We start from the raw sequence: 15,445 nt of genomic DNA, 5'->3' as shown, positions 1-15,445 counted from the left end.
GGCGATTGGACTTCTAAGTTGTCTTATCCGTCTAAGGTTGGTAATTAGGTATTTTTTTAGTAATATTGGTAATATTGTTTAATGCGCCATTTTGGTTTTACTTCAGATTTTTGGGATGTAAAGAAAATGAAAACACAGTTTCACATCAGGTAATAAGTCCTTTATGTATTTATATCATATAAATTGAAATACCCAATACGATGTCAAAACAGTTTACTTTTTGGTTTTCGCATTCACCATACAGGTGTTAAAAATATAGGTAAAAAAACATAACTAGTCTGACTCCTTGAGCAACCATTGAACGCGCAGGTGCTTTTTATAGTCACTTCAGTTTTCTTATGCAACGGTTACGAAACGATGTTGCTTAAACAGGAGGTTGCCTAGGCAACGTCAAGACAACTCAAAAATCGTCCACCAAATCAGTGCAGAATAGAGTCGTCTTTTAGGCAATAACAGCGTTGTAAGAAAACGTTGACACGCGGTAGACAACGTTGTCGCGTCGACAAATTGCTACTTGGGTGGCGTATTCAGTGACCCCAAAAACCCACCGAATAATAAAATCTGGCCCTTAGTATATTTGATTTTGATATGTTGATACACTTTTGGATACATTTGCACTTTAAAAGGCAATTATGCATTTCCACCCATTTTTTCTATTATATACTTTTTTCTTGACGTCATCCTGGACACAATGCAAAAAGTTGCAAATCTCTGGGTGCTGTATTTAAAAATCGATTTTTGTTTTAAATGCCCTAGTCTATAACTGGTCATTGTAGAAGAAAAAACACAATATTTAATTACGATATATACGATCATTAGTCATGATCCTGAGCAATCAAAATTTGGTCATCTGCGAAACATAAAGTGTATAGTATTGTCTCATCATTGAGACGGATTCCCATGCCATTACATTTTCTTTTCCACAGCTTGAGTGCCTGTTCCAGATAAATTTTGAAAACAGTAATCGAAATACAGTAACTCTGCTTCAATTATTTCGTGACCTTAAATCCCTTAGACATCCTTGACCCAGTTTTAATGTTTGCACTCGTTCCATTATACTAGTGTTGCCCAAAATCGGTCTTGGTCTTGCAGTCTTGGTCTTGTTCTTGCGTTTTAGCAAGACCAAGACCAAGACCGTCTTATTTTAGCAAGACCAAGACCAAGACTGACCGTGCAAGACTTGAGCAAGAACAAGACTAAGCCTGCGAAACTTTTGCGTCTTGCAGTTAGGATTGAGTGTTGTTTTATGGAATAATACAGGGTGTAACAAAAATACAGGTCATAAATTTAATCACATATTCTGGGATTAAAAATAGTTCCATTGAACCTAACTTACCTTAGTACAAATGTGCACATAAAAAAAGTTACAGCCCTTTGAAGTTACAAAATGAAAATCGATTTTTTTCCAATATATCAAAAACTATTGGAGATTTGTTATTGAAAATGAACATTTGGCATTCTTATGGCAGGAGTATATTAAAAAAAATTGTAGTGAAATTTAGACACCCCATAAAAATTTTATGGGGGTTTTGTTCCTTTAAACCCCCAAACTTTAAACCCCCCATTTTCAGATAAACTGAAAATTACACGTATTCAATATTTTTGAAAAATCTATCGAATGACAAATGACACCAAACACGGCCCCTGCGGAGGTGGGGTGGGGGGTACTTTAAATTTTAAATAGTATCCCCATTTTTTATTGCAGATTTGGATTCCTTACGTAAAAAGAAATTGGAACGCAAAAATTGGAAATGGAAAATTAATTTAAAAAAGTGGATAAAAAAGGAATTTTTTCAAAAGAGGATTCAAATTTACCGCACAGTAATGCTAGTTTGTAACTGGTCCAACATCCGCCAAGTTTACTCCTCTGTTATGAAATTTTGACACTACTGGCATTTCATAGGTTTTCTGTGCTATTCCTTTAATTTTTAGATTTTTAGTCTACTTTTATATAAAAAACAGTTGTTGTTTTTGGGACCCGTTAGCGACGTATTAGTATAATATAATATGTATGGATTACGGTCGAAGGCCGATATGGTCAACCAAAAAAGAAGATGTACAGACGTGGGACATGGTAGATAGCCCAGTTAGTTAGAGTGTAGGCAGGGATAGTTTAGATCGTGGGTACAAACCCACCTAATGTGAGTTGTTTATTAATAAATAGCAATATGCTAGTGGGTAACTGCGAGACTTGCAAGACTCTTGCTGCAAGACCAAGACCAAGACCAAGACTGGGAGTGCAATACCAAGGCCAAGACCAAGACCAGGTGTACTGGTGCAAGACCAAGACCAAGACTGTCCAAGTCTCGTCTTGGTCTTGCATTTGGGCAACACTACATTATACAGACTTTGGACTGCTTTTGATAAGACCATGTGCAATGTTGGTTTGCTGTAGGGTTGACCATATTTTGCTGAGGGGCACACTGTCATATGTTTTTGACTTATTATTAGTTCCTGCCATAATTCTGATTAAAAATTTCAAGTTGTTACCGCTGTTCATATCTATTTAAATAAAAAAACATATTTATATATAAAGCACTAAATAAATCTCCAACTATATCCTTCCTAATAATGATTAACTAACATATCAAAAGTATCCAATGTTCAGAAAACAAAGAGGAAAAGATAGCAGGTTCATTGACAACCAATCATGAATAAAGAATGCTTTAAATCGAATAAATCGAATAAAATCGGCTCCACGCCACTGTGTGCACTAGCGTTAGCGTGATCTAGCAAGTTGTGAGAAACAAACTGGATTACAGAAAAGTTGAAATAGTTTTAAAAGAAATCTTTTCCAAGTTTTCTATCAAAACAGGGGAGTATAAATAAAATACTCTATAGCTTAATATTATTTATAGATATGGCGGGATATTTGTCTTTATTTCAAGTCGATAAATTTTTATCGGTACTCCAGACTCCAACCAGCTCTTGTATCCGCAAATATACACAACGAAATTTTCTAGTTGAACTTAGAAACTTTTTGAAATGTCGATAGGTTTGGTTGTCTTTTGTATTTTTCGACTGATTTTTGCTAAAATATCATTTATTTGCAAATATGTTAAAGTAATTTATCACAGAAACTATTTGAATTTCTTCGTTTTTGTTTTATTTTTATTATTTAAATTAACGTATCTCAGCAACAAATAGTTACCAAACAGCAGAGATCAAAAAACAAATTGTGTGGGTTAAGGGACATTCAGACATATTAGGTAATAGTATTGCGGATTCAATAGCTAAAAATCCACTAAAGTACCCTCAAATATTGATTGAAGAACTTAACACATGTGGTCTTTTTTCATACGTTAAACAGCATATTAAATGTAAATGGGATAGACGTTGGATTCAGTTCGGTGAAAGTACAGGCACTAATTTGTTTAAATTACAACCAACAGTAGCTGTTAACCAATTTTACAAAGTTGTTGCACTAAATAGAAATACAGTGTCGACCATCCTAAGATTAAAAGTAGATCATGGATGTTTTCCGAAGCATCTACATAAAATTGGAGTTCTCCCAACAGGCAGATGTGACTGTGGAACTAGCATAGCTAATCTAAATCACATATTTTTTAACTGTCCCTTACATCTTAATGCAAGTATGTGGCTGCTACAAGAATTGTTGAAAGCAGGTTTAAGTACTCCCCTAGACTTAAATGTACTATTAAGTGAGGATAACATTAAAATTTTTAAACTAATTATGACATTTCTTCAAAAAATTAAATTAAAAGTGTGAATGTAAAACTAATCGTTTGAATGAATAGGTATTTCCTTTGTATTATGTAATGTATGAATGAGATATTTCCTGTAATTAATTATATTATTTTGTAACCTATGTATGTTCGAAAAAAAAATTATATATTAAAAATATATATATATATATATATATATATATTATAAAAAAAAATTTAAAAAAAAAATAAATAAATAAAAAAATTAAAAAAAAAATAAATAAATAAAAAAATTAAAAAAAAAAATAAATAAATAAATCACTAAGAGGTTCTAAATCTCCGCGAGGATGAGTCGGATTTAGTTCTTACCGTAGTGAAAAAAAAACAAAAAAAAAACAAAGAAAAACAAAAAAAACAAAAATTAATATAGTTGTATTTATTAACATAGTAAGTAGGCATAGTAAGTAGGCATTGTTATTTGTAAGCTTTATTTTTTATTATTCTTTATTTTTAAGTGTATACTGGGCAATTTTATACTTATGAACGAATAATAATTTTATATGTAGTTACGTGGCTAAAGGTTCTGAACCAAGGCCAAAATAAAAAAAAAGATCAAAAAACGAGTTAGAGTGGCATGGACGGCATTTGGCAAACTAAGCTACATCCTTAAAAACAAAAGATATCCACATCTTAAGACCAAGGTATACAATCAATGCGTACTCCCTGTTCTCACTTATGGTTCCCAAACGTAGACGTTTACAAAAGCATGGACAAAATCATAAAAACGCAAAGAGCGATGGAAAGGCAAATGTTGCACAAAAGGCTAATGGATAAAAAAGAAACGAGTAGATAAGAGAGAAAACCAAAGTTGGGGGATGTTAGACAAGAAGTTGCAAAATTGAAATGGAGATTTGCCGGATACAATATAAGACAAAAAGAAAACCGATGTAACAAAATTCTTATAAATTGGAGACCGTGGGAATATAAACGAAACAGAGAAAGGTTTCAAATGAGATGGGCAGATGATATCAAAAAGCACGTGGTCACTGGGTGGATAACTGTAGCTACAAACAGAGAAGAATGGAAAGGGATTGAGGAGGCCTGTGTTCAAAGATGGACGGAAGAAGACTAATCAGATAGATAGAGATTGTCACTAAAAGTGGCTGTTAGATTTTCATCCAGTTTGTGTAGTCTTCGACTATTGGTGTATACTCTACTGGCACTCTAGTATGTGTTTGATGGTGACACGGGTATTGCAGATATGGCACCAAGGACGATTGCTTTGACTCATCAGGTAACCATGTGTAACATGATAATGTCAAACTCTTTAGTCTTCTTATGACAACTTTGGTCCTTCTACAAAGTTCTGTTCTTTTTAACACGTGGACGGACAGTGCCTCAAATGTATAAGCAAGTGTTGTGACACTATATGTATTTTGCAAAGTATACAGTCCAAGTAATGAAACTTAAAATAAAACAAAATCTCGCAATTTTTACAGAATGGATCGATTTGTTTGAAAATTTGAGAATAAATAGTGGATAGTCCAAGGATCAAAATCTATATCATACTGAAAGGCGCTTTGACCATGGGGGTGGTTGCCACCCCATCTGGGGGGTGCAAATTTTTTATTACATTTTAATTGAAAAAGTTGGTAAAAACGTTCATTCTAAGCAAAAAACGTTCTATACATTTTTTTGATAAAATTGATAGTTTTCGATTTATTCGCTATCGAAAGTGTTAATCGAAAAAATCAATGTTTTTAATAAGTTTTCTGCTAATAACTCCAAAAGTTTTCGCTTTATCAAAACAACTTTACTTAATAAAAATGTACCTTTTGAAATAATAAACAAACCCGTTTTTTTAATTTTATTTAAGACCAATAGTAATGGAGCTATACTTTATTATATGTTGGCTCTTCTTCGTCAAATGCTAAATATTTTAGTTTCAAAGTCAAAGAGGGGAAAACTAGGCATTTTTTAAGGACAACTTGTTCAAACTAATTTAAAGTACTTAAAAATAGCTATCTCCAGAAATAAAAAAAAGTCACAGGCTCAAAAATTAAGTGACTTATAATGAAAAGAATGTCAGTTCCCATTTTTTTCAGCGAAAAAGTGATCGCAAGCAACCCCCTGATCTCCACCCTAATTAAAATTAGTTATAACCTTATTTGGACTTTTTTATTTATGTATTATTAATAGGTTCTAGGAGTTTGACCGGCTTAGAATGATTAGTTTTTAAAAAAATGGAGTTAAAAGCGAATAACGAATTTTTGTAGTTTGGAAAAAAATTTCCTTTTCTTCAGAATAGCAAAATTAGCATCATAGATACGAAAAAATGTGAAATTGTAGCTAATTTAGTTCCCAAGAAACTGGTTTGCAAACATTTTTTCTACGGCAAAAATTGAGTAAGCTATCGACAGTTAAAACTTGTAATAACATGCAAAATCCACCTTTACCAACCCTTTCAAAGTCACCTGTTTTTGCGACTGAGACGATTTTAAAAATATTTAATATCCATAGGCTTGTAGATCTTGAAAAAACCTACAATATTATTTTTTGCCAAACTTTCTAAGATAAAAAATAAAAAGGTACGGTTAAAAAATCAATATATTTTTTTGAAAAAAAAAAGGAGAAATCCAATTGGAAGCATACTAATGTAAGTTAGCGGTGTTTCTAGTCATTGGCCTTATTCATTATTATTTACTTATATATTATTAATAGATTTTAGAAGTTTGAATGGGCTTAGAATAATTAGTTTTTAAAAAAACTGGAGTCAAAACCGAAAACCGAATTTTTGTAGTTTGGTAAAAATGCCATTTTCTTCGGAATAGAAAGATTAGCATCAGAGATACGAAAAAAAGTTTCAATATAAAATTGTAGGTTATTTAATTCCCAAGAACTTGGTTTGAAAACATTTTTTTACTGCAAAAGTTGAGTGAATCGTAAATGACGTATTTCCCATAAAAAATACGTAATTATAAAAATGCCACAAGGAAATAGCTTCAGAACAACAATCGTAAATGAGTATGTATATCGAGAAACATTGAGTTATTCTATACAAAACTAACACTTTCGATAGCGAATAAATCGAAAACTATTAATTTTATCAAAAAAATGTATAGAGCCTTTTTTGCTTATAATGAAGGTTTTTATCAACTTTTGCGGTCAAAATATAATAAAAAATTTCCACCCCCGAGATGTTCTATACATTTTTTTGATAAAATTGATAGTTTTCGATTTATTCGCTATCGAAAGTGTTAATCGAAAAAATCAATGTTTTAAATAAGTTTTCTGCTAATAACTCCAAAAGTTTTCGCTTTATCAAAACAACTTTACTTAATAAAAATGTACCTTTTGAAATAATAAACAAACCCGTTTTTTTAATTTTATTTAAGACCAATAGTAATGGAGCTATACTTTATTATATGTTGGCTCTTCTTCGTCAAATGCTAAATATTTTAGTTTCAAAGTCAAAGAGGGGAAAACTAGACATTTTTTAAGGACAACTTGTTCAAACTAATTTAAAGTACTTAAAAATAGCTATCTCCAGAAATAAAAAAAAGTCACAGGCTCAAAAATTAAGTGACTTATAATGAAAAGAATGTCAGTTCCCATTTTTTTCAGCGAAAAAGTGATCGCAAGCAACCCCCTGATCTCCACCCTAATTAAAATTAGTTATAACCTTATTTGGACTTTTTTATTTATGTATTATTAATAGGTTCTAGGAGTTTGACCGGCTTAGAATGATTAGTTTTTAAAAAAATGGAGTTAAAAGCGAATAACGAATTTTTGTAGTTTGGAAAAAAATTTCCTTTTCTTCAGAATAGCAAAATTAGCATCATAGATACGAAAAAATGTGAAATTGTAGCTAATTTAGTTCCCAAGAAACTGGTTTGCAAACATTTTTTCTACGGCAAAAATTGAGTGAGCTATCGACAATTAAAACTTGTAATAACATGCAAAATCCACCTTTACCAACCCTTTCAAAGTCACCTGTTTTTGCGACTGAGACGATTTTAAAAATATTTAATATCCATAGGCTTATAGATCTTGAAAAAACCTACAATATTATTTTTTGCCAAACTTTCTAAGATAAAAAATAAAAAGGTACGGTTAAAAAATCAATATATTTTTTTGAAAAAAAAAAAGGAGAAATCCAATTGGAAGCATACTAATGTAAGTTAGCGGTGTTTCTAGTCATTGGCCTTATTCATTATTATTTACTTATATATTATTAATAGATTTTAGAAGTTTGAATGGGCTTAGAATAATTAGTTTTTAAAAAAACTGGAGTCAAAACCGAAAACCGAATTTTTGTAGTTTGGTAAAAATGCCATTTTCTTCGGAATAGAAAGATTAGCATCAGAGATACGAAAAAAGTTTCAATATAAAATTGTAGGTTATTTAATTCCCAAGAACTTGGTCTGAAAACATTTTTTTACGGCAAAAGTTGAGTGAATCGTAAATGACGTATTTCCCATAAAAAATACGTAATTATAAAAATACCACAAGGAAATAGCTTCAGAACAACAATCGTAAATGAGTATGTATATCGAGAAACATTGAGTTATTCTATACAAAACTAACACTTTCGATAGCGAATAAATCGAAAACTATTAATTTTATCAAAAAAATGTATAGAGCCTTTTTTGCTTAGAATGAATGTTTTTATCAACTTTTGCGGTCAAAATATAATAAAAAATTTCCACCCCCGAGATGGGGTGGCAACCAACCCTATGCTAAACGCGCTTTTCAGCATGATATAGATTTTAATCCTTGGACTATCCACTACTTATTCTCAAATTTTCAAGCAAATCGATCCATTCTGTAAAAATTGCGAGGTGAAAAGCTTCGGTTCCTGGCCTAAGGCTACGGCTCCACGGGCGAGAAATTGACGCTAGCCGTAGCAGTAAAATGAACTTAAGGTTCCGCGGAACGGAATGGGAATAGCCGAACTGAACCGACTACGCACAAGTCCTGTAATCGGTACAGTTCGGCTATTCCTATTCCGTTCCGCGGAACCTTAAGTTCATTTTACTGCTACTGCTAGCGTCAATTTCCCGCCCGTGGAGCCGTAGCCTAATAGTAGGGAAAAATGCAACGTATATACATTGTGTCACATTACATCGATGGAGATTAAACGTATGTAGACGTGTTGTCCGTCAACGTGTTAATGTAGTATTCTGGGTTGAATGTCATGAAGTTGGGAGTTTGTTCTATTCCAGAAGTTTTGCCAGGCTCTCAAGAACATTTGATCGACTGTATGTTGTAAATCTACCCCAAGTTCAATACTTTCTATTGAAATATCAGAACGGGATGCCCCTTATGCCGCTTGATCTGCATTTTTTTCATTTTCTGGAATATCTACATGTGATGGAGTACAAATAATCCTTACCAATACGTTCTCATCTTTATAATTGGTAGCATGTGTTGTGAATACTTAAATTAATGGATTTTGGGAGTAAATAGTCCTGACAAAAAAGGCGGAGGATAGTGAATCGGTGCAGATTGCACGGTTTTTGTTTTTGTTGTTTAGACAACTGAGTGGTGTCATGACAACGTAATATAGTAGATGTGTAGATGCTACGGTAATATGGAAGACGGTAGGTAGCTATAATTTTGTTGATGGTAGTGACAGAGAGACCAACCAGGTTGTCTACGTTAGAAGCGTCTGTGTAGATAATTGGGTCATACTGTTTGGAGTGGATGAGTTCCAGAACGAAAGGTTTTAGGTGTTGTAGTGTAGAAAATAACCATACTTTGGCTGAAAAGATCTGAGGGTGGATAATTTATGCCCTATGGTACATCAAATTATGATTATTCTTTTTCCATTATTTCTATATGCTTTATGCTTTATACTTTTTAAACCCTTAGATTTATATAGGGTGAGGCAGATAACTGGCCTATTAGAAATATCTCGAGAACTAAAGGCAACAGAATCATAAAAATTGGAATAAAGGGGTTTTGAAGGATGATCTATTAAATGAAAATATTTTCATCTCTTTGCAACTTCCGGTTATACCGTAAGTTGCTTATAACTTCGTTTTTTTAAATGGGACATCCTGTATATTTTTACATTCTTGAATTCTCTTCGATGTCTTCTTTCTTAAAATATAAGGTTTTGTAATATTATACAGGGTATTTTAAAAGATAATTACGTTTTTTTATTAATTTCGTAGCAACATTCACACCCTGTAGAATTGTAGTAGTTTGACATCTAAAACTCTACTTACATTCAAATGATTTTTAATATACTCTACTATTGTTAAGAATCATTAGTATAGCTAAATTTTTAATTTTAGTATACAGGGTTGGTCGAAACTCGGAATGAGTATTTTGTGAGTTTTCTTAAATGGAACACCCTATATTTTTGTATTGTAGTGAAATGATATTTTATAGTACTTTTTTATTTCTTAAGCATTCCCTATACCTAACTGCTTTAATTTGTGAGTTATTGGTGATTCAAGCTAAACATTAATTGCAACAAAAAAATACGTAAAATTTTATTAGGTTGGCCGTGAAAATACTCAATCCCAAATAATTTTTCAGAAATAAATACATATTAATCCAGACTGGTCCTTAAAATTACCAATAATAGTTTAGTTATCGAAATATCTACTTAGTTAAGATTGTTGGTGCGATTAACAATTAAGCACAAATTAAAGCAGTTAGGTATAGGGAATGCTTAAGAAATAAAAAAGTACCATAAAATATCATTTCATTACAATACTAAAATACAGGGTGTTCCATTTAAGAAAACTCAGAAAATACTCATTCCGAGTTTCGACCAACCCTGTATACGAAAATTAAAAATTCAGCTAAAATAATGATTCTTAACAATAGTAGAGTATATTAAAAATCATTTGAACATAAGTAGAGTTTTAGATGTCAAACTACTACAATTCTACAGGGTGTTAATTTTGCTACGAAATTAATAAAAAAAACGTAATTATCTTTTAAAATGCCCTGTATAATATTACAAAACATCATATTTTAAGAAAGAAGACATCGAAGAGAATCCAAAAATATAAAAATATACAGGGTGTCCCATTTAAAAAAACGAAGTTATAAGCAACTTCCGGTATAACCGGAAGTTACAAAGAGATGAAAATATTTTCATTTAATAGATCATCCTTCAAAACCCCTTTATTACAATTTTCATGGTTCTGTTGCCTTTAGTTCTCGAGATATTTCTAATAGGCCCTTTATTTGCCTCACCCTGTATAGTATTGTCATGCTGGATTGCTTGTGGGGTTGTGTTGTTTTAGTTCTTTAATCTTGTGGAATTCCTTGTTTATAAATGAACATGGGTAGTTTTTTTAATAAAACCTTCATTTGAAGGTTTTCTCTTCCTAAAATGTCCTTTCATTGGAGCAGGTGTTTTGAGCTTTATCGTATAACCCTCGCAGGACCAACCTTTTAGTAGAAACAACGAGGACCAAGGAGGGTCAATAAATGTCCACACATAAATTAATCAAAAACGTGCTTCTTTATTTAAACTAATTTAAAAATAACACTTTTATATTATTCCTAAACCTTAATGGAACAGTTAAAAGGTACGAATTTATAATTTACCCGGAGTCTTTGGCTTCAGTGGAATTGGCATCATCGTAGGATACAGAAACATTTTTGACTTCTTGCTGTGCTTACCGCATACATACTTGCATTTTGAACAAACTATGGTTATTTTTGCCCACTCATTGGCTTTTTTTTAGATTTTGCTAATTTGACACATTAATGATATCGTACCTTTCCATTTTGGGATGGTGTTGAAGGTATTCAACGGAATTATTTATAGTCCACTGTCAAGTTTTTATAAAGGTATGAGGAAATTAATTAAATTATAGAAATGCTAATTATGCCATCTAATAGGGCAGTAGTACGCCGACAGCTACTAATTATTTGAGATTTTTAGGAACAAATTTCTCTGTTGATTATCACATCCAGAAAAGGAATTGAATCGTTTTTTGTTTCTACGGTGAATTTGATTGATTCTTCTTTATTGTTAATATCAGTCAGGAATTTATTCAATGCTATTCAGTGAGTTCGTGGCTAATCCAAAATCTTTATTATTGATAGGCTAACCCCAATATAGACGCTTCTATGGAGAGGTGTATGACAATCGAGTGTGATTGATGATAAAACTTCAAACTTCATAAAATATAACGGGAAAGCAGATATCCTAAAATACATTATAACATAGAATGTCTGAGGTGGGTACGGTATGTAAAATATACCCTACCAAATAGACTTGGTACTACCAGAATATTGATAGACCAATGGACCAGAGACAAAGAAAAAGAGCCTGAACAAACTTCCTTGAAAACATCAATGAAAATACTAGAAATATGGGAATACGAGCTTGGCGGAGGAAAGCGATGGATAGGAAAAACAGGAGAGAATGTCTTGTACAGACTAGGACCTACACAGGGTTATAAGTCAGAATGATGATGGTGGGAATTCTGTAAGGGGTCCTAATAGTTATTTAGGTACTGGAAGTTTTACAAACGATATCTGCGATATTTTCACATTTTTATAAATTAAATTTTAATTTACTACTAGTCCAGAAAGCCACTGCGAATCCGCTAGGAAAAATATTCCAATTCGGATTTTTTGCACAATCTTACTCAAAAAGACCCCTTTTAACAAATTTGCATGTTGCCAGGACCAAAAGTGGGTCAAAAATTTTTTAAACGTTTTTTTTGTTTTTTTTTTCCTAAAATTATTTTTTTTGCGTGGAACGAAGTTTTTTTTAGGTTTTTTGGATCATTCCAAACAGAAAAGGTCTTTAGTGACATTTTTCTAAAGTTGATAGTTTTTGACATATAAGCAATTAAAAATTGAAAAATTGCGAAATTGGCCATTTTTAACCCTCAAAAACTATGTGAAAAACTGAAAATTTGAATGTTGCCAAGGAAGATAGATATTCTTTAAACATCTATTGATGAAATCCCGAAGAGTTTTTTGCAATACAATATTCAAAACTCCTTTGTTTTTTAATTGCTAATCAAGCGTGCGCGACACTATTTTCCACCGACAGTATGGTGCAAATGAAAGGAATAAATTCGTTATTTCGTAAACCGGCGACTGTCAGGAAATAACCCGAAACAGGTTGATTTTTATTTATAAGTTATGATATTGTGGCATATATGGTATACTAGTGACGTCATCCATCTGGGCGTGATGACGTAATCGATGATTTTTTAAATAAGAATAAGAATAGGGGTCGTGTGCTAGCTCATTTAAAAGGTTCTTCAATTCTCTATTCAGTAATATAAACATTTATATAATTATTTGTACAGGGTGTCCTTCTACTTCTTTTTTTTTTTCAAATAATTTAATTTAATAAAAAATTTTTGGACACCCAGTATAAATAATTATGTAAATGTTTACATTACTGAATAGAGAATTGAACAACCTTTCAAATGAGCTACTACACGACCCCTATTCTCATTAAAAAAAAATCATCGATTACGTCATCACGCCCAGACGGATGACGTTACTAGCATACCATATATGCCACAATATCCATAACTTAAAAATAAAAATCGACCTGTTTCGGGTTTTTTCCTTATAGTCGCCGGTTTACGAAATAACGAATTTATTCCTTTCGTTTGCACCATACTGTATACACATGCAACGGTGGAAAATAGTGTCACGCACGCGTGATTAGAAATTAAAAAACAAAGGAGTTTTGAATACTGTATTGCAAAAAACTCTTCGGGATTTCATCAATCGATGTTTAAAGAATATCTACTTACCTTGATAACATTCAAATTTTAAGTTTTTCACATAGTTTTTGAAGGTTAAAAATGGCCGATTTCGCAATTTTTCAATTTTTAATCGCTTATATGTCAAAAACTATCAACTTTAGAGAAGTCACTGCAGACCTTTTCTGTTTGGAATTATCCAAAAAACCTAAAAAAACTCTGTTCCATGCAAAAAAAATAATTTCAGGAAAAAACAAAAAAAAACATTTAAAAAATTTTTGACTCATTTTTGGTCCTGGCAACATGGAAATTTGTTAAAAGGGGTCCTTTTTGAGTAAGATTGTGCAAAAATCCGAATCGGAATATTTTTTCTAGCGGATGCGCAGTGGCTTCCTGGACTATACGTTTTATGATCTAGTTTTAAAATTGTTACCTTTATGGTACAGTGTTACATTTTATTTCGTAAATTATATAATTTTTTAGGTCATCTTTGATTTCTAAGATATCATTTAAAAAAATGTATATCTGTTTGTATCTTGTTTCATATCAACTCTAATTATCCACATCAAAACAGGCGGAGTGTATTTAATTGTAATTCAATATTAAAAATTTGTATGTAAACAAATCGTAGCGCTCCAATTATGGAGGTATATCAATACAAGATAAATTTTCTTTGATATCTCCATAATCATCAACCCGAAGCTTCTCGCCCACTCCCAAAACAATTATACGGTGCCTCGACGTCTAAAGCTCGGATAAGTGCTCTCATTACTCCAGATTTTTATTGCGTTGCTCAGTATTTTACAATTTTGTGTCTTTAAATTGTTTCAATTTCTAAAGTTTGAAGCGATTCTGTTACATTTGGGTTTTTAGATCAATTTTGTTCTTGATATAAATGTCAAATTTGTTTTTATAGGGATGTATTAGTGACAAAAATGTATAAACTAGAACTCGTGGTTATGAAAGTATTTTACATGGTCTCATATTTTAAGTTGTTTTTGAAAGCCCGTTTCTATACAGTTAATCAGTGCTAGGATTTGGTCTGCGCAGCTGCGGTTTACTCGAAATCTTGCTTGTACCACAGGTCTGTGACAGGTATATCGACTGTGTACCTGCATAATTTCCTATATGATTTTGGATAACTTTTCAGGAGAGAGTAAAGAGTATTATTTTAACAAAGTAAGTTATCAATCGAAGTAGCACAGAAAACGAAAATAAATATCGTTACCATACCACCAGATTGACAACAGGTGGAATACTTTCTTTGGTTACAACCTACCGAGATTTTCAAAAATTATAAATCCTACAGGATGCCGAGGAAATTAAGATGAGAGAATTTTAAATAATTCCCAACTCATCTGCTCAGCGTGGTAAAAGTTCCAACAAGAAAGATTCCTTAATACTCCTACAAAAGAGTAAATGAATTAAAAATGTATAAACATTTTCAATTTCTTTACAACACGAAAATGCAGCAGCTGCATAATACTCTGGTTAAATCGGAGAGTGCAGGAAGAGTCTATACCGGTTTCGGAGGTCTTTTCCCCCTCATAAGTAGTCCCATATCCTCTTCTCTCCGATTTCTCCAGGCACCACACTTTGGGCCTTTCCGAATTGCAAAGAAAGAGATGTCACGGATGAACTAGAGCCATGTACCGAAAAACAAAGTAAGTTATCAATCGAAGTCGCACAGAAAACGACAATAAATATCATTACCATACCACCAGATTGACAACAGGTGGAATACTTTCTTTGGTTACACCTCCTGAGATTTTCAAAATTTATAAATCACTTTGTTTTTCGGTAGATGGCTCTAGTTCATCCGTGACATTTCTTTCTTTGCAATTCGGAAAGGCCCAAAGTGTGATGCCTGGAAAAATCGGAGAGAAGAATATATGGGACTACTGATGAGTTTCAAATTTTTAATCTATTCCACAATTAAAACTTTCCCTGTTCCAGTGTTCCCGTACATCAAAGTTTGTCCGACTAGACACCGTTAAACTATTAACAAATTTTCAGCTTGCTATTAAGCAACTTTTTTTGCTACGCGGGATCCAGGTCTATCTAGCCTAC

The sequence above is a fragment of the Diabrotica virgifera genome, chromosome 6 (assembly GCF_917563875.1).
Source record: "Diabrotica virgifera virgifera chromosome 6, PGI_DIABVI_V3a".
Taxonomy (NCBI): domain Eukaryota; kingdom Metazoa; phylum Arthropoda; class Insecta; order Coleoptera; family Chrysomelidae; genus Diabrotica; species Diabrotica virgifera.
The sequence above is the reverse complement of the archived record's forward strand: the minus strand, read 5'-3'. Positions refer to the sequence as shown.